Source organism: Bos indicus x Bos taurus, chromosome 3 (assembly GCF_003369695.1).
Source record: "Bos indicus x Bos taurus breed Angus x Brahman F1 hybrid chromosome 3, Bos_hybrid_MaternalHap_v2.0, whole genome shotgun sequence".
Classification (NCBI taxonomy): Eukaryota; Metazoa; Chordata; class Mammalia; order Artiodactyla; family Bovidae; genus Bos; species Bos indicus x Bos taurus.
Window position 1 is genome coordinate 52,411,423 of NC_040078.1, and position 19,631 is coordinate 52,431,053.

A 19,631-nucleotide genomic window follows, 5' to 3' on the forward strand; every position below is an offset into this window, starting at 1 on the left:
ATCTCCCAACAATTGGTCCCCTTAAGATCCAGAAAACTTCTTCTGCCATGACTCTACAGTTGTGACCTGCAATCTTGGGTTCTTTAGCTGTTTTCCTCAACAGTAGGAAGAGAAAAGGAATTGTGCCACTCTCGTGATCGTGGAACTCAAATATGGGTCTGTTCCACCTTAAAGGGCCTAGGCTTGTTTGGGTCTTGCAGAGTTTGGGCACCACCATATTTGGAGCGTGCCTACTTTGGGGCGGGAACCTCCTTGAGAGTGATTAGGTCAGCGCTGGGGGAGGTGACCTTGTTGGGTTTCTGGCACCCGAGAACAGTAGTGCACTGTTTCTGCTGCCCGGGTTGGTGTAATTGGCCCAGACGCTCCACCACCGCGAGGCCGCCCAGGAGCTCCTCGCTGGTCGCCCCCGCGGCCCGTAGGTCGGTAAGAGGCGGGAAAGCAGCGCGCCTGCGCCGTGGGAACCGGGGCCGCAGGCGAAAAGCGGGGAGCGGAGGGGGGCCGTTGGAGCCGAGAAGCGTACAGAGCGGCGTGTGACGCGGGGACGCCGCGCGCTCCCAACGTCGCCCCGGTTTGACGCACACGGCACCAAACTGTGAGTTTCAGGGGTTATTTGGTCGGAATCGCCGGGACCCGTGTGGGTTTGGGGCCTCTGGGCTGTGGCGGCGCGGGACTGGGGGTGGCGGAAGAACTTGGGGGACCCGGCCTTCGGCGCTCGGGCCCGGGGAGCTACGCCCTAGGCTGGGTCCCAACCATCCAAAAGGACGCATTTTGCCGCACAGGCTAAGATGGCGGCGGCGGCCGAGGAGGCGGAGTTGGTGCTACACAAGGAGCCCGGGCCCCGGGTTCGGGGAGGCGGCGGCCGCGGGGGGCGGCGGAACCTGAGGTGAGCGGCGGTCGCCGCCGCGGGGCGGGACTCGGCGGAGGTGGGGAGGGGGGACTTTACCACGGCGGCGTCGGAGGATCCGGTAGCGGACACAAAGGGGTTGAGCTGGGCACTAGACTTGGGGGTTTTGTTTAGTCACATGAAGCCGAGCAGCCAGTGAGCAGTAGGGGGAAGGGGGCCGAGATCAGGCGGCTTGGGGAGCCTGGCGGTCGCCATTGCAATGCACTGAGTAACGGGGCGGTCCGAGAGCAGTCACCAACCCCCTCTCTTCGGGGCTGCTCCGTCGCGGCCAGAAGCGTAGGCTCTGGCGTTAACTGTACACACCCCTCCCCTAACGTGGGACCAGGACCGCATAGCCCTCCCCTCCCCGTGTTCTGCAAGATCTTATGCCGCTAGGTGCCTGGGAAGTAACAGCAAGAGGTAAATCGCTCAAAGTGGGTTGCCAGGGGCTTGGTGGGTGTCCAGCTAAAGCTTTTTGCTTCTCCAGGTCTGATTCCCTGGCCTTTGTGTCCCTGGGAGCTTAATCTCTGCCAGAGGAAAGCAGGTGTGCTCCACTTCTCCCGTGAACCTGAAGATGAGTTGTCCCAGACCCTTCTCAGTGATTGGAAACTTAGGTGGTGGAACTAACGGTTTCTTGTTACGAGACTTCCACAGACGACTTTCGTGTTGGGATCCATCCATGGTTTAGCAACATTAGTGGAAAACTTTTCTTGAACTGTTTAAGTAACATTGATACAAATTTAGTTGTTAGAAAACTTTCATGTCTAGAGTTAAGATTTTGTGTGGTCCTTGAGAAGTATTCAACGAGAGAAACACAGTTGAGGTCGTTGATGGTCCTGTTTCTTATACAAGTTAATAATATCGTCAGCAGAAATAACCAAAACACCATCATCTATTCTGGCCAGTCCTAACTAAAGCCAGGCTTGTTGCATCCGGATGATAGATTAGATTTGCCTTAATAGTATATTGCCTCTCTGCAGTAGTTCAGTTACATAGTTTTGGTCCCACAAGAAAAAGCATTTCAAAAAATAGACAACTCAAATTTCTCAAAGAAAGGAAACCTGCTGTTTGCCTTCATTCATATGTGTAAGTATCCAGGAAACTTGATGGCAGCAATATTTACATCCATAGATTTTTGTTAGGAAAAATTAGTGTTTATAAAGAAATTACAATTTAGTTATTTTAATAGGTAAAGCATGAAGCCTTGACTAGTATTAATGTACATTGCTAGTATATATTTACATTGCTGTCAAAATCATGGTGGTGGTGTGAGTTTTAATTTCTAGCATAATTTAAAATTATACAGCACCTACATCTATAGCATACTTTGTATATTTGTAATATTCTAAATACAAAATTTGGAAACAACTAATGTTTTGGCCAGGTCACATTAACAAGTTAAATTACTTTACTGAAGGGATAGTTAAACATACTTATATAACTAACTTTAGATGTGTTTGAATTGAAATTTGAACTTGTCAGCATTTCTTAAAACTTTGATTTTCCTTGTTTTATGTTGCCCCCTCTTTTAACTTTTCTCCTAATAGAGAACAATCTTGTATTAATGAGAGATACATTATTATCAGCAAAATTATTATTGAATCATATAGTTTTAGCTTAGAAGGAATCTTAGAGAACAACTAGTGTTACCCTCTTTTACAATATTTTGAGGGCCAAAGATGATTGCATTAAGGGCATAATGGAAAATCGTCTCTCAACTTCCATCTCATTGGTCTTTTCATTGGTCACATTGCTGGGATAAGGAGGTGACCATCTGCAACTAATCATGGTTATAAAACAAAACAAGGGAGTATGTTTGAGAGTACTTGTTATTTAGGTACTGTTATACTGATGAGAAATTCTGTGATGGTAATTGAAAACATGTATTTAACTTGATATGGTGACGTTTTAAAGTGACTTCCAAAGTGAAACAAATTCAGATACAAAATACAGGCATATCAGATAATTTCAAAGCAATGTTGCTTTTGAATTTTGAGGTTTTCAAAATAATCTTGACTTAGAAACTTAACAAAACAGGTAGCTTGATAAACTTCTGGAAAGTTTGAAATAATAGCAGTTACTACCAGTTATTACATAAGAAATGAGGTAGATGCTAATGCCTTTCATTTTCTAATAGCATTTTAGTTGGATAAGTGGACATGCCACTTTGACCACGTTAAAAGCAACTTAAGACTAACTAGTGTACTGTTGAATAGTTAATCTGTAAGATCTGTTAGGAAATTCAACAAGTAGTAAAATCATTTATGATGGGGCCCCACAGTTATCTTTAACATCTTTGGATATCATGTTTAACAACAATAGGTACATTGTCTTTAGGTTTTAAAGCTTTTATGGGTCATTTAAGGCTCATTTCGGAGAAGGCAATGGCACCCCACTCCAGTACTCTTGCCTGGAAAATCCCATGGACGGAGGAGCCTGGTGGGCTGCAGTCCATGGGGTCGCTAAGAGTCGGACACGACTGAGCGACTTCACTTTCACTTTTCACTTTCATGCATTGGAGAAGGAAATGGCAATCCACTCCAGTGTTCTTGCCGGGAGAATCCCAGGGACGGGGGAGCCTGGTGGGCTGCTGTCTATGGGGTCACACAGAGTCGGACACACTGAGGCGACTTAGCAGCAGCTAAGGCTCATTTAAATTATTGATTCTTCTCAGAAACTTGATATATTAATTTGCAACACTATGTGAGTGGATTTATATATACTTTGGTCTTGTGATAATTAAGAATACTTCTGGATTATTTGTAATTATGAAGTGAGTCTGTTGCCCGCAAACATCAAACTTTTTGCAGGTTTAATTTGTCATTTGAGTTATAAGAAAGGGAGAATTTTATTGTAGTTGAGTTGAGACTGTACTGGGTAACAGGAGGGGAAAATACAGACTCAAGGACAGTTACTTGAAGTGGTGGAGTTACTTGTCATTTAAACAGTTTAAAGAAATTGGTTGTTAGAAGAGATCAGGTTCATCTTTCTTTCACCCCAAATGCATTGCTAGTATATAGGGTTACTTATTTAGGCTCTTCTCACAATGTGATTCTAAGGGAAAGCAGGGGATCTCATTCTTGTGGAGATGCTTTTCTCATGACTGCTTTTCAGGCATATATTAAGGCAGCTAGCTGTAGCAAGCTGAATCCATAAATTGGAATGTTGAATTACCTAGCCCTAATTTTATAGAACACTGCTGCTGCTAAGTTGCTTCAGTCGTGTCCGACTCTGTGCGACCCCATAGACAGCAGGCCACCAGGCTCCCCCGTCCCTGGGATTCTCCAGGCAAGAACACTGGAGTGGGTTGCCATTTCCTTCTCCAATTTGTGAAAGTGAAAAGTGAAAGTGACGTCGCTCAGTCGTGTCTGACCCTCAGCGACCCCATGGACTGCAGCCTTCCAGGCTCCTCTGTCCATGGGATTTTCCAGGCAAGAGTACTGGAGTGGGGTGCCATTGCCTTCTCTGATTGAACACTAGTTTTAGCAGTTTTTTTTTAGAGTTTTTAATTTATAGTTTATAAAACATGCTAATAAAGGATGGATAGTATAATACTTTAGATATTCAAATAAACTCTTTTTAACATTTGTTATTAATCTCTCTGGTATAGTCTGCTTTGTAAATATTAAACACAATTATGTAGCACTGACTGAAGCAGTTCTAGAAGTAAAGTCTTTTAATTGGGTTTATTAGGTGGGAATAGCTGCTTTTGATAGTGCCATTTGCACCATTGAATTTTGAGAGAACTGAGTAATGAAATTGAGAATAATCAAACTGATTCTAGCACTAGCTCACCCTGCTGGTTGACTAAAGTATTTCTCTTCTTCCCCCTCTTAAAACAAAATGAAACACCAAGATAAAGATCCCTTGAAATCTCAAAGCCAGAGCACTAAATTCAATTCGTGGTCTTCAGATAGATGAAGTCTACATGAAAAAAGTGTATTCTTCTCTCTAGGGCCTCACTTGCTGTTCTGTTTAATTTTTTCTTAGATCTGCTGAAGCTAAAGTGCTAAGTTAACTGTTTTCTTTGAATTTACTAGGAACTCTTATGTGATTAGGAGTTAGTGTGTTTTTGTTCCGTTAGGTTAAAAATAAAAGGTAGACTACTGAGAAATGTTAGCAGTCCTGTGAGATAACTTTTCAGGAGAAAAGTCAGGAGGAATTTCCAAGAGGATTTCAAGAGGAAGAGAAGAAGAATTTTAGGGCAGCAGCAGCAGTGCATACTTCTCTTAGATGAGGGAAAGTGAGACTGTATTGAGATTACTGTTTCAAAGCGATTGCCCGTGCACTCTTCCTCTACCAGTCTTTTGCCCTACCTGTCTGTAAGCTGTAACCTTCCCATTTCATTTGGAATTCTTGGAACTCTGATTTTGTAAGTAACTTTGTGAAAAGTATAGATGAGTGATTTGTTCTTGAAATTTGATTCCTATTGTGGTATAAGTGATGTTGGTTAGAGTAATGAATATAAGGTTTTAGATATTAGCCTTTTTAGTATGTATGTCATTCACTGAGGTTGAAAATGCAGTTTTATTTATTTTTTTAAATTGAAACGTAGTTGATGTACCATAGTATTTTAGTTTCAGGTGTACAACATAGTGGTCAACATTTATGGAATGATCACTACAATAAGTCTAGTAACTATCAGACTGCATACAAAGTTATTATAATATTATTGACCATATTTCTTATGCTGTATACTACTTCCCCATGACTTACTTATTTTATAACTAGAAGTTTGTGCCTTTTAATTTCCTTCACCTATTTTGCCCATGCCCTTCTCCACTCTGGCAATCACTCTATTCTCTGTATCTATGAGAAAACACAGCTTTTTTTTTATTTTTTTATTTTAAACTTTACATAATTGTATTAGTTTTGCCAAATATCAAAATGAATCCACCACAGGTATACATGTGTTCCCCATCCTGAACCCTCCTCCCTCCTCCCTCCCCATACCATCCCTCTGGGTCGTCCCAGTGCACTAGCCCCAAGCATCCAGTATCCTGCATCAAACCTGGACTGACATCTCGTTTCATACATGATATTTTACATGTGAATGGCATTGAAAACACAGCTTTTAAAAGACTTTGTACAAAGTCAGGAAACTAAATATGTTATGAGTCAAAAGGATAATTTTAAAATAAAGTGCCTAATAAAGTGTTGTGATTAAAGCACCGTTTTTAAAGTGTATTTACCTGTTTTATATCAATTATTTTTCTAATATTTATAAAAGATGAAAAATTTTACCCTTTTTTCCAGAGTATTTACCCTTTTACTTGAAAGCATAATATTTTTTTCATCAGTTTCTTGAGGAAGATGTTAAACATAACTAGTACTTTCAAAACACCACAATTATTGGGGAAGGGGATGAATCCTAATTATTGTTGAATAGTTTGTGCAGGATGGGAGGATAAGGTTTAAAAAGAGGAAGTATTGATGTAAAACTGGTGGGATTAAGATCTAGCTCTGTGAGCACTAGGCAAGTAGATTGAATAATAATATCTTCGTAGAGGTTTGGGTTTATATTACATAATTCATGTAGTAAAGCCCTTAGTTTTCTGGTATGCAATGAATGCTGAATAAATATTAACTATTGAAATAATAATAGTTATTATCACCATTGTTTAATTGTTTTCACTACAGTAACTTGACTGGAGAAGGAAATGGCAACCCACTCCAGTATTCTTGCCTAGCAAATCCCTTGGACAGAGGAACCTGGCGGGCTGCAGTCCATAGGGTGGTAAAAGAGTTGGACACAACTTGGCGACTAAACAACAATAGTATCTTGAAATTTTCACCTGTCCGTGATCTGAAGCTGTATACTTTTTTAGTGTTCCATTTTGAGGCTTATGTCTTCAAAGGAATATAGGCACCAAAGTGTGGCATCTTCAGTGCTAGCATTTAAAGCTGTAACCAGCGTTAATATTTCAGGAACACGTTTTCTTTTATGACTATCAAGTGATGAAAATAATAATAATGCATTTGGGAATGAGTGCATTTTAGTTCTTCCCAGCCAGTGTGTTGGTTTACTTTGTTACAACATCCTCAGTTTCTTCACTCCACTTTAGATTTTGACCATGAGGATTGTGGTAAGTATTAGTAGAGAGAAGGGCGAGAGTGCCTATGGATATTTGTGTGTAAAGTACATATAAACCCCAGATGAGAGTGAGGAGTGGCTTAAGCAGAAGCAGGATTGAGAAGAAGAATGTTAACCTTCTCACTGCTTAGTCCGACTTAGTCAGGGGAATTCCCTCAAGTAGCATTTCCTTTTGCTGTTTCCCTCTCCACACTTTTTGTTTTATACATGTCTATCTGGTTTAGTCTTAAACTTATTTCCCAGTCTTTAAGTTTTTATTATACCACCTACTTCCCCCACTACCAATACAAATTTTAAACTTTAAAGGAAATTGTAAAAGGCAGCTAGTAAAAGTATTTTTTAAGTTCACATGAGGAGAGGTGCGAGTATGAAATATTAAAAATTTAGTATTTGTTTAAAAAAATACTTTCAATCGTTTGGAAAAGGAAGACAGGGGAAGTCACCCATAATCTTGTCACCACTATATAATCATTCGTATTAAAGGAAAGGAAGATGAGACTGACATTAATTAAGCATCTATTATTATTCCTTATAATGATGCTACTTTATAATATATATATTTATATTACGTATTCCCATTTCATATGCAGGGAAACAAACTCAGATTTAGGTCATATAGACAGTAAACAGTAGAGCAGCCAAGTTTGAATGTAGGTATATTTTGGCTACAGATGAGACCTTTCTGTTCTGTCTTCCTATCCTTTCATTCCGTATATCTGCCATTTTACCTTATTATATAATTTGTAAGTTTTGTTTCCTACTTATGAAACTTAACCTTATGAAAGCATTTTTCTGCCTACCCTCATTTCAGTTGGTGTCTTATTGCTCACATTGTTTATTCATACCCCCAAATAAAGGTTCTTTGTCTTGGGTGCTGGACGTGGTACAGTGATATTGGTCAAAACGGAAGCTGCTTTTTTCTTTAGTGAGTGACTAAGATGAAAAATAATCTAGCCTAATTAGAACTAATACTCTGGGATTAGAAATTCTATGAGTTTAATAGTACTGTCTGTCTGGTGAGACATTTAACACAAAATGGATATGTATAAGGAGAAGGCAATGGCACCCCACTCCAGTACTCTTGCCTGGAAAATCCCATGGACGGAGAAGCCTGATAGGCTGCAGTCCATGGGGTTGCTGAGGGTCGGACACGACTGAGCGACTTCACTTTCACTTTTCACTTTCATGCATTGGAGAAGGAAATGGCAACCCACTCCAGTGTTCTTGCCTGGAGAATCCCAGGGACGGGGGAGCCTGGTGGGCTGCCGTCTATGGGGTCGCACAGGATTGGACACGACTGAAGTGACTTAGCAGCAGCAGCAGCAGCAGCAGCAGGATATGTATAAAATGTAGGTAACATTTTAACAGTTTATAGCCAAATGAAAACAAAACTTTTAAAATATTTTTATACTCTGAAGTGTCTTAAGCTTCCTTGTTAAAAATCTTTAAAATTGATATTAAAATTAAATAGGCACTTAAATCAACAGAATACTAGTTGATTTTATTATATAATATGTATATAATATTTAGTGTGTATATATAATCTTTAGTATATATAAAGAGAATGGGCTTAATATTGAATTTCTTGCACTCATTGGGTGGATGCCAAATAAATCTATAATCTATAAATAGGTTGTATAGATCAGTACTGGCAGGTAGAAATATGTTGAGCCACAATGTGATTTAAATTTTTTTATAGCCACATTAAAAGATAAATAAGTAAAATTAACATTTTTGACTCATTTTATTTAACCCCATATATCCAAATATTGTCATTTCAGCATGTACACATTATTGAGATACTTTACATTCTTTTTTTCACATCAAGTCTTCAAAATCCAGTGTGTTACCTACTTAAAGGACGTCCTGGTTCAGACCAACGGGACTCAGGTGCTCATTAGTCGTGTTTTGGACAGTGCAGATGTAGGTAGTAAGTTCTATACAAGTACCGAGAAAGGATAAAGTAGAAACTGAACTGTGTCTTAAGGATAGTTGCGAAAAGAGTATGCTGGGGAAAGAACATTCCCGTAAAGAAGTGATGGGAATTAAAAGAGGAGACATTATTAGAACCAAATAATAGGGTGGCTTGAATCCAGCTTAGGGAGTTTGGTTTCTGTGTGTGTGTGTGTGTGTGTGTGTGTGTGTGTGTGTGTGTGTGTGTGTGTGTGTGTGTGTGTTAGATAAATGTTGGAGGTTGCCTAATCCCGTGTTTTGCACATGAGCAGTTAATGAATATTGAATTATTAAGTGAATTAATATGAGGCAGAGTTTAAGAAAAGTGCTGGCAGAATGCTAACAAAGCCTTGTGGGTCTTATAGCGGGAAAGAGTTGCATTTAGGGACTACTGGTGTTCTGTGATTAGAAATATGCTGGAGAAAGGATGAGAATTGAGAAAAGGTTTTTAGATTTTACCATTATTGGTGACTTGTTTTTAAATGTTTTACTTATATATAATTTACATATATTTAACTGTACAAATCTTATGAATACAAGTAAATGAAATTCCACAAATAAATACACCCAGTAACTTCAACCTAGATCAAGGTATAGAACATTTTCTGCACTGAAAAAGGTGCCTTGTGGCCTTCCTATTAATTCTCCCTCAAAGAAGTAACCTTTCTGACCGCCATCATCAGAAATAGGTTTGGCTTGTTTTCAAACTTGCTAATGGCATATTCGTCCTTTCCCAGTGTAGTGAGAGTTGATGCCTGAATCTGTCTCTTTACTATTATTGGCATTGTTGGATGAATTTGGAAATAAATTAGATGATAGGTAGTTTGTACTGTAGGCCTTTTTTCCCCAGTGTGATATATATCAACATCAGAGATGTTTTTCAGTTTTCATTAATAGTAACCCTTGAGAGGTTTTATAACAAGAAAATTTGTTTAGAATGCAGAGATTTGAATTTCCTCCATAGGTAACATAGTTGTCTGACTTGCTTTCATTACAGTATCCTCTAGGCATATAGCCAAGAAATAGGTAGAAGAGGTCTTGGATTACCTCCTTATATAGCTGCTTTTTGGAACCTCTTTATTAGTAGCTTCTAGGCATTATGTAAGTTAGCTTTCAGGCATTTCAGGTTGCTTAATAAGGTATTTGAGTATTTCTGATTGTGATTGTAGGGGTAGAAATAAATTTTTGTACTTTCGTTTACAGGCAAGTATCCAATCTCAACCAGAAAGATTTTGCTGTTTAAAAAGTATAAAGAACGAGAATGCTACCTTCAGAGAGTTGCACAAAAGTTTGAATGGTTAAAATCTATGAAGGATACTTTGTAAATTGATCTGCAATGGAATTATTGATCATGGTTTTCACTTGTGCTTCAATAATTTTTTTGCAAATGGGATTAACGGTTACAGCATTGATTTTTCATGACTGTTGAGCACTGTAAACCTTATTGTAGTGTAACAGTTGGTGCTTTTGGGAGAAAGATTTTTTTCTGAAACATGTATTCTTATAATAAAGTTATAAAAAGTACATAACAATGAAAGTATGTATCTTCACATTCTAGTATGCTGAGTTTTGAGGAATAGATGTGTTTTGTAAATTGTGCAGATGTGGACATGAAAATACTTTCTCATTAATGTTTGGATTATGAATATTTTTGAGCTTATGAATGAAAGTATTTATATGAAGTTTTGTTGTTTGGAATTTGTACCAAGTTTGCTTAATAATTTCTTGCTCGAAGCATTTTGTTATCTTGAAGAAATAAAACTCATCTGTGAACTATTATTATGTAGGTTTTGTATTTGTGAAGTATAGAGGTCAAAATTGATTAGACATTGAAAAATATATTATCCTTAAAATACTAAGAATTTATATAATAGCTTTTGGGGACTAGATTTAGAATATTACAAACAAAATAATTAGCATGCTGTTATAGCTTTAAGACCTGACTTCTGTGTGTAGAAAAATAATATTTAAGGGAAAGTTCTATGTGTTTTGAAAAAATGAATGTTATATTTGAATTTGGTTTTGGGAGATGTAATTTTTTTGTATTCAGAAAAACCTTTTAACTGTGGTTGTGTTTCTTCCAGCCTTCTCTTGTTTTAACGGGGTTAATTACTGTATAAAATTCATTTAGTATCACGCTAGGATGAGAATGCAGATATATAAAGCAAATGATGTGGTTCCTGCTCCAGAGAGGTCATTATCTAAGATACAACTTGAAGAGTGCTTAATAATGAAACATTTAAATTACTGGATTTACACAAGATGATATGACCAGTGTGTAGTAAGACTGTGAAAGCTTCCTGGGAAAAGTACTTTTTAACCTAGATTTTGAGTAAGTGATATTTATAGATTGGTGGAGAAGGAAGGGAGTATCAGTTAGGGTGAAGGTTTGTTAAAAAGCACAGAGATGGGAATTGTGGAATGCAAGTATTTTCCTTGTTTGAGGTAGAGACTGTTTTAAATGAATGTGATAAAAAGTAAAGCTTATAAGGTTGTGACCTGAGCTGGAGGAATCTAAAAAAGTTTGTGTTAGAAATAAGGAGTTCTACTAAAGGCCACTGAACAGAAATACATGAAGAAAAATGAGAAAGATCAGCAGCCAGATATGATATGATTAGAGAAGAGATTAAAGTGAGAAGGGCCAGTTAGGGGTCATTATCTTGGTGAATGGTAGAGAGGGTATATTAAGAGAAAGAATGGATAGTTTTAAAATAAAACAGGTGAAAATGTGGCTCCTAAGTTTGTAGTATAAAGTTAATATAAGAATGGAGCCATTTTATTAATACTATCTTTTGGTGTTGAAAATAAACTTATGTGGAGACACAGTTTACATATAAGTTACTAATACTAATTGAGATAAAATTTGCTTTATATTAAAAAACTTAGGAGCTTTTTAAAATTTAACTTATGAGCTTTAAAAAAAAAAACTTTGACAACTAAGACCAAGAAAGTTATGCTATAGTGGTATGTTTTAAAAATTGTTAGTACTGTCAACTATAGAAATATTTGAGATGAATAGTAAGAGATTGTAATTGTATTGTTGAGTTTTCAGTTATAATAGTACATTTAAGGCATGTCTTAAGAAATATTCTAATTGGAATGGGAGTTGGTATGAAAACAGAAGATAATAAAAATGAATAATCTGGACTACCAGTGTTTAAATTTTTTAGAAATAGATGTTTTAAAATTCGGAAGCAGTTGTGAAGGCACTGCTCTTATTGGGGGAATCCCTAAAATGTAGTTCCTGCTGGGCAATAGTAGTTTCTGGTATTTAAGATGTGAGATGTTTGTCTTTACTGGAGTTTTTAAGAGTTCTTAAGTTGAATGTATACTGTTGTTTTAGAAGGGGCATCCCCAGTGGCTCAGTGGTAAAGAATCCACCTGCCAGTGTAGGAGATGCAAGAGACATGGGTTTGATCCCTGGGTGGGAAAGATCTTCTGGAGGAGGGCATGGCAACCCACTCCAGTATTATTGCCTAGAAAATTCCATTGTCAGAGAAGTCTGGCGGGCTACTGTCCAGGGGGTTGCAAAGACTTGGATACAATTGACCAAACATGCATGCATTGTCTTACAATGAGTATGATTATTAGAAAATATGAAAAATAGAATTATAAAATATGAAAAAATATAAAAATAATATAGTTTTAAAAGTATATTTCTGTCTCTTTTAGAGTTAATAAGTAGAACAGAGTTTAGGAGTTAATAGAGTCTTGGAGTTTTAAGATAGTATGTTAGTCTTATAGCAAGTTTATATTTTAACCATTCTCATAGTTAATATAGGCTTAACTTTAGTTAGTAAAGTTACTGTGGTTTCTGGCACCATGGTAATACAGGGAGGTACATTTGACTTCATCCAAGTTATCTGTTGAGACAAATCAGGTAAAGCAAAGGACAATAGTTTGTCTCCTGCTGTCAGTGGGAAAGGAAATGGAGAAGGAAATGTCAACCCACTCCAATGGGAAAGGATATTGGAGAAGGAAATGGCAACCCACTCCTGTGTTCTTGCCTGGAGAATCCCAGAGACGGGGGAGCCTAGTGGGCTGCTGTCTATAGGGTCGCACAGAGTCGGGCACGACTGAAGCGACTTAGCAGCAGCAGCAGTCAGTGGGAAAAGCCTTTTTATCTGTATCGCTGAGATTGGAGTTTCTATGTAGACAGAGTGGTAAAGGATGACAGCAGAACTATGTACTGTTCCATGAATATTGGATGATCTAGTGGTTTGGGAATAGGAAACTTGCCTGAAAGCCTTGCCCTGAACCTCATTCTTGAATAGTTCCATATTTATACTTTTTGTGGCTGCAAACTTACTGGAAATAGACCCATCCTTACCTGTGTTCTCTGCCATAGGCCTCTGCATGCTCATAAGCAGCGAAAAATTACAACATAAACAAGGAGAGCCAGCAGTTTAAACAGGATGGAAACTAGGAAACCAAATTGACTATTCCATATATTTTGATCCTACTGAAACAGCTCATACAGGAGGGAGGTAGAAGAGGAGATAGAGGTATCTCTCTGGCTGTGGTGGAATCAAAGTCTTACGCTATGGCAGTGAATGTCTTAATGGTGGCATTGCCATTAGAGTGATACAAATGGTATCCTAAGTAGATGTCCTTTGGTGTGATATTGCTTGCCTGGTTATCTCCTGGCTTATCTCCTTTTCCGTGCCTTATTTTCCAGCTTTCTGTCAAGTTTGGTTACCCAGTACCCTTCTAACAGCTTTTTCTTAATTTAATTGGAATAGATTTCTTTCCCACTCTCCTCCCCTTTATAAATTGCATTACAATTTTTTATGTGGTTTTATAAGTTAGAGGTGGCAGAAATACAAAGAAAAACTGTACAAAAAAGATCTTCACGACCAAGATAATCACGATGGGGTGATCACTCACATAGAGCCAGACATCCTGGAATGTAATATCAAGTGGGCCTTAGAAAGCATCACTACGAACAAAGCTAGTGGAGGTGATGGAATTCCAGTTGAGCTATTTCAAATCCTGAAAGATGATGCTGTGAAAGTGCTGCACTCAATCTGCCAGCAAATTTGGAAAACTCAGCAGTGGCCATAGGACTGGAAAAGGTCAGTTTTCATTCTAATCCCAAAGAAAGGCAGTGCCAAAGAATGCTCAGACTACCACACAATTGCACTCATTTCACACGCTAGTAAAGTAATGCTCAAAATTCTCCAAGCCAGGCTTCAGCAATAGGTGAACTGTGAACTTCCAGATGTTCAAGCTGGTTTTAGAAAAGGCAGAGGAACCAGAGATCAAATTGCCAACATCTGCTGGATCATCGAGAAAGCAAGAGAGTTCCAGAAAAACATCTATTTGTGCTTTATTGACTATCCCAAAGCCTTTGACTGTGTGGATCACAATAAACTGTGGAAAATTCTGAAAGAGATGGGAATACCATACCACCTGACCTGCCTCTTGAGAAACCTGTATGCAGGTCAGGAAGCAACAGTTAGAACTGGACATGGAACAACAGGCTGGTTCCAAATAGGAAAAAAGGAGTCTGTCAAGGCTGTATATTGTCACCCTGCTTGTTTAACTTATATGCAGAGTACATCATGAGAAACGCTGGGCTGGAAGAAGAAATATCAATAACCTCAGATACGCAGATGACACCACCCTTATGGCAGAAAGTGAAGAGGAACTCAAAAGCCTCTTGATGAAAGTGAAAGTGGAGAGTGAAAAAGTTGGCTTAAAGCTCAACATTCAGAAAATGAAGATCATGGCATCTGGTCCCATCACTTTATGGGAAATAGATGGGGAAACAGTGGAAACAGTGTCAGACTTTATTCTTTTGGGCTCCAGAATCACTGCAGATGGTGACTGCAGCCATGAAATTAAAAGACGCTTACTCCTTTGAAGGAGAGTTATGACCAACCTAGATACCATGTTCAAAAGCAGAGACAGTACTTTGCCAACAAAGGTCCATCTAGTCAAGGCTATGGTTTTCCAGTGATCATGTATGGATGTGAGAGTTGGACTGTGAAGAAAGTTGAGCGCCGAAGACTTAATGCTTTTGAACTGTGGTGTTGGAGAAGACTCTTGAGAGTCCCTTGGACTGCAAGGAGATCCAACCAGTCCATTCTGAAGGAGATCAGCCCTGGTATTTCTTTGGAAGGAATGATGCTAAAGCTGAAACTCCAGTACTTTGGCCACCTCATGCGAAGAGCTGACTCATTGGAAAAGACTCTGATGCTGGGAAGGATTGGGGGCAGGAGGAAAAGGGGACGACAGAGGATGAGATGGCTGGATGGCATCACTGACTCGATGGACGTGAGTCTGGGTGAACTCCGGGAGTTGGTGATGGACAGGGAAGCCTGGCGTGCTGCGATTCATGGGGTCGCAAAGAGTCGGGCACGACTGAGCAACTGAACAGAACTGATAAGAGTTTTATCTAAGTAAAAATAGCAAATGTTTGAAATGAATGGCAAAAATAATACTAGACATTCATATCAAGCAAAGGCTAAAACTTTTCTAGTCCAAAACCTTTGAATGAGAAAAAGAGAATTTTTTTTAATTAATAAAAAATTAGACCACTAAACAATAGTAGGCTTGAGCGTTTGTGTGATAAACTCAAATAGCATTGAAACATGAAGTAGTGTTTTTAGAGAAATTGATAACATCAGTCTTTTTCAGGAGATTTTAAATTACTTCTCAGAATTTAATAGATTAAGTAAACAAAAATTAAGGCTATGCAGATTTGGATAGCAATATGCTTTATCTAACAGGTATATGTCAAACTTTGTTCCCAATAAATACACATTTTTTCCAATTTATGTCAATTAAAAAATTTTTTTAAATGTCTTGGGCTTCAAAGAGAATTTGAAATTTTAAATAAGAGAAATTGTGTAAGTCAATATATTTTGACTACATTATAGAAAAGCTAGTTGTTAAAGCTAAAGTGATTTTAACTATTTGGGTGATTAAAACTGTATCCTACTCAAACTTGAGCCTAAATTTCATACGATTTAAAAAGGAGCAACAGTGAAGAAGACATGCCACATCAAAACTGGTGAAATGCGTATCTTTTTAAACATAGTGGATTAAATAACCATTTATTTTGAAATCAACCCCCTTGTAGAATTATAATAATTTTTTTTTAAATCATAGGGTATCAAGGAAAAAACTGGAAAGTTGATCACAGAAGTAAAACTCTGGAAGCTGGAAAGCAGCAACTTTGTACCACTAAGAAAACTCAACTTTCCACTTTTGGTGGGAAAGGCCTAGAATGGTCTAGAATTGTGCTGTTGAACACTGTGGTGCTTCAGGAATTAGTGGCTGCAGGTACCTTAAAAGAATTGTCTAAGAGTTAATAACAAATTAACAACCCTCATAGTGCCAAGAAGATATTTCTTACCTTTATCAAGGTTTCCTCTCTGATACTCTGTTCTTGAACAGTAGGCAAGCTCAGGTTAAGAGTGTCACACTCAGAAACAGAATTGAGAAAAATTTTACATGTTAAACTAGGAATCATCGAGTCTCTTTCCTCCTGGTTCTGAAAATACTAACATCAAGCTTCTGCCCCCAAAGGCAAGATTGGAAGAGTCATTCTATTATAGCAAACTGATGAGGAAGAGGGACCAACAGATAATAATAGACGAGGATCCACCAGGGAAATCATCAGACTGATCATCTTACATTGATACTACCTATTAACAGAGAATTCCAAGGCAACTTTTTTTTTAATCTTTTTCGTTATAGTTTACCATAGGATATTGGCTATAGTTCTGTGTGCTACATAGTATAGGACTCTGTTGATGCACTCCATACATAGTAACCTGCCTCTGCCAACCCCAAACTCAATCTAGTCCTCCCTTCCCTGCTGCAACCTGTAAATTTTTTTTTTTCTTTTAATGTTTCTGGGAGTGAGTTCATTTGTATCGTATTTTAGATTCCATATATAAATGATAGTATCAGTCTTTCTGTGTCAGAGTTCATTTATAATTGTGTGATAGTCTCTGGGTTCATTGACTAGACAACTTTTAGGTTTTTCATTTTAAACCTTTTTTCATTTTAAAATATGAGATTAAGGATGACTAAGAGGAAGTGGGTAGAAACTTTATTATAATAGTTTTAAAACTTAAGTTTTAAAAGAAAACTTTAAAAAGTTACCGATAATTTTGGAAATAAGGGGATAATTATAACTTTGAAATGAGAAAGGATATTATGAAGAGTCAATCCTTAGAAAATAAGCTCTTAGACATTTAGAATATGAAATACTTAACAGAAGAGTTAGAAATTTAGGATGTTAAATTTCTAGTAGAATGTTGAAAGGTAAAATTGAGAAAAGCTTTCACAAAACAGGACAAAAGAGTTGTGAGTTGTAAGAGAAAATAAAGCTAGAGGATCACTCTTGGCAAGTTCAACATATGAAAAATCAGAATTACAGAATGGGAGGAAATGGATGGAGGAAGTTATTTAAGAATAATTCCACAAAAATCTTGAGTTTCCACATTAAAAGGATTCATAGCATGCACAGCATAGTGACTCGAAAAAAAACCAAGCAACATGATAGAATTTCAGGCATCAGAAACAGGGAAATTCCTAAAAACTTTTGTTTATGGACAATATAATAGAGATTAGGAATCAGTATCTTTGGAAAAATAATCAATAATGAAATAATGCCTCAGAATCCTAAAGGAAAATTTATTTCCAAACTACTAATTCTGTACCTTCCCAAAGCTGTCAAATGTGGGAGTAAATACATAGAACATATGAGGTTGTTCGAATATTTACTTCAAATGCACCATCTCTCTCAGTAATTTACTAGAGGACCCGGGCTCTATCAGAATGATTGGGTGAATCAAAAAGAGGAGGGATCCAGGAAATAAGATTTAGCACAGGAAAATGATGATGGTGCAGGGAGATGCAAGGAAGGTGGCTGTGCAGCAGGTCTGAAGAATAATCAGTTCATCAGGAGGACAAAAGGGTCTAGATGATATATCTTCAAGAAACATACACACAAGAAAAAAGATTTTTGTGAGTTTATTTGTAAGGGATATTATCTGTAATTTTGTTTTCCTGTGTTTGACAAGGATCGGTGTCAATTCTTTGCGTGTTTGGTTTAAAGGTAGCTGTCACCAGAGAAGCCATCTGGTCCTTGCTTTTTTAGTGGGAAGTTTTTTCATCACTTAATCTCTTGACATTTGGGATTTCCAGTGTCTTCTTGAATCAGTTCTGGCAGTTTGCTTTTTTTACCCCCAGAAATTCGTCCATTTCATGTGGGTTACTTTATGCCTTGCCATTCAGTTTTTTGTACCCTTCCCTTATAATCCTTTGTATTTCTTGTTATAAAGCCAGTATTAAAACTGGCCTTTCATTCTTGATTGTAATACAGGCATACCTTGAGATAGTTAGGTTTGGTTCCAGATCACCACAGTAAAGCAAGTAATGTGAATTTTTTGGTTTCGCAGTGCATATACAAGTTATGTTTATACGATACTGAAGTGAATTAAGTGTGTGACAGCATTATGTCTTAGAAACAGTATGCTGCTGCTGGCTGCTAAGTTGCTTCAGTCATGTCCGACTCTGTGCGACCCGAGACGGCAGCCCACCAGGCTCCCCATCCCTGGGATTCTCCAGGCAAGAACACTGGAGTGGGTTGCCATTTCCTTCTTCAATGCATGAAAGTGAAAAGTGAAAGTGAAGTTGCTCAGTCGTGTCCAACTCTTCGAAACCCCATGGACTGCAGCCTACCGGGCTCCTCCGTCCATGGGATTTTCCAGGCAAGAGTACTGGAGTGGGGTGCCATTGCCTTCTCCATAGAAACAGTATACATACTTTAAAAAAACTTTATTATTAAGCATTATCATTCATCAAGTTGCAGCCTTTCTGCTGGTTGACTGTCTTGCCTCAGTGTTGATGGTCTTGGCCTCAATTTGATCAGGGAGGTTGGTTGCTGAAGGCTGGAGTGGTTGTGGCAGTTCTTAAAATAACAGTGAAGCTTGCTGCATTGATTGACTCTTCCTTTCACTTGAACACTTAGAGGCCATTGTAGCATTATTAACTGGCCTAATTTCAATATTGTTGTGTCTCAGGGAATGGGGAGACCTGAGGGGAGAGAGATACGAGAACAGTCAGTGGAGCCACCAGAATACACAGTATTAAGTTTACTGTCTTACATGAGCATGGTTTCTGGTGCCCCCAGACAATTATGATAGTAACATTAAAGGTGATTGATCAAAGGTAGCAAAAAATAATAGTGGAAAAAGTTTGAAATACTGCAAGAATTACCAAAGTGTGACAGAGACACAAAGTAAGCAAATGCTGTTGGAAAAATGGTGCTGATAGACTTGTTTCATGCAGGGTCACTATAAACCTTCAGCTTGTTTAAAAAAAAAAAAAGATAGTAGCTGTGAAGCTCAATAAAATAGGGTGTGGTGGTGGTGGTTTAGCTTGTTTAATTTGTCTTTTTTTTTTTTTTTTTTGATCAAGCCCTCCCTGAAGGTTTGTCAATTTTGTTGGTATTTTTAAAAATCCAACTTTTGATTTCATTGTTTTTATTTATAAAAATTCTCTTTCATTTCTGCTATAGTCTTTTTTGTTTCCTTTCTTCTGTTTGCTTTGGGTTTAATTTGCTCTTTTTCTGGTTTCTTAAGATGGATGGTTAGATTATTGATACCTCCTTTTAAAGTAGATATATATAGCTATAAATTTCCCTTTAATCACTGCTGCTACTTCATCTCATCAGTTTTA

General features: G+C 38.1%; 1 protein-coding gene across 18 annotated transcripts in view; it reads left to right on the plus strand.

Annotated features, from left to right (window-relative positions):
• The first annotated feature begins 287 nt into the window (after positions 1-287).
• The window catches only part of ZNF644 (zinc finger protein 644), a 96,618-nt gene continuing 77,274 nt past the window's right edge, over positions 288-19,631 (plus strand). The window contains exons 1-3 of one of the 18 annotated variants that reach the window (XM_027536543.1): positions 522-592; positions 780-883; positions 1,371-1,969. The gene's annotated coding sequence lies outside the window, so the exon portion shown is untranslated. Of the gene's footprint in view, positions 593-621; positions 884-1,009; positions 1,304-1,370; positions 1,970-15,779; positions 16,221-19,631 lie in introns of those variants that run through there. The other 17 variants (XM_027536556.1, XM_027536544.1, XM_027536548.1 and 14 more) reach the window with 17 other exon arrangements.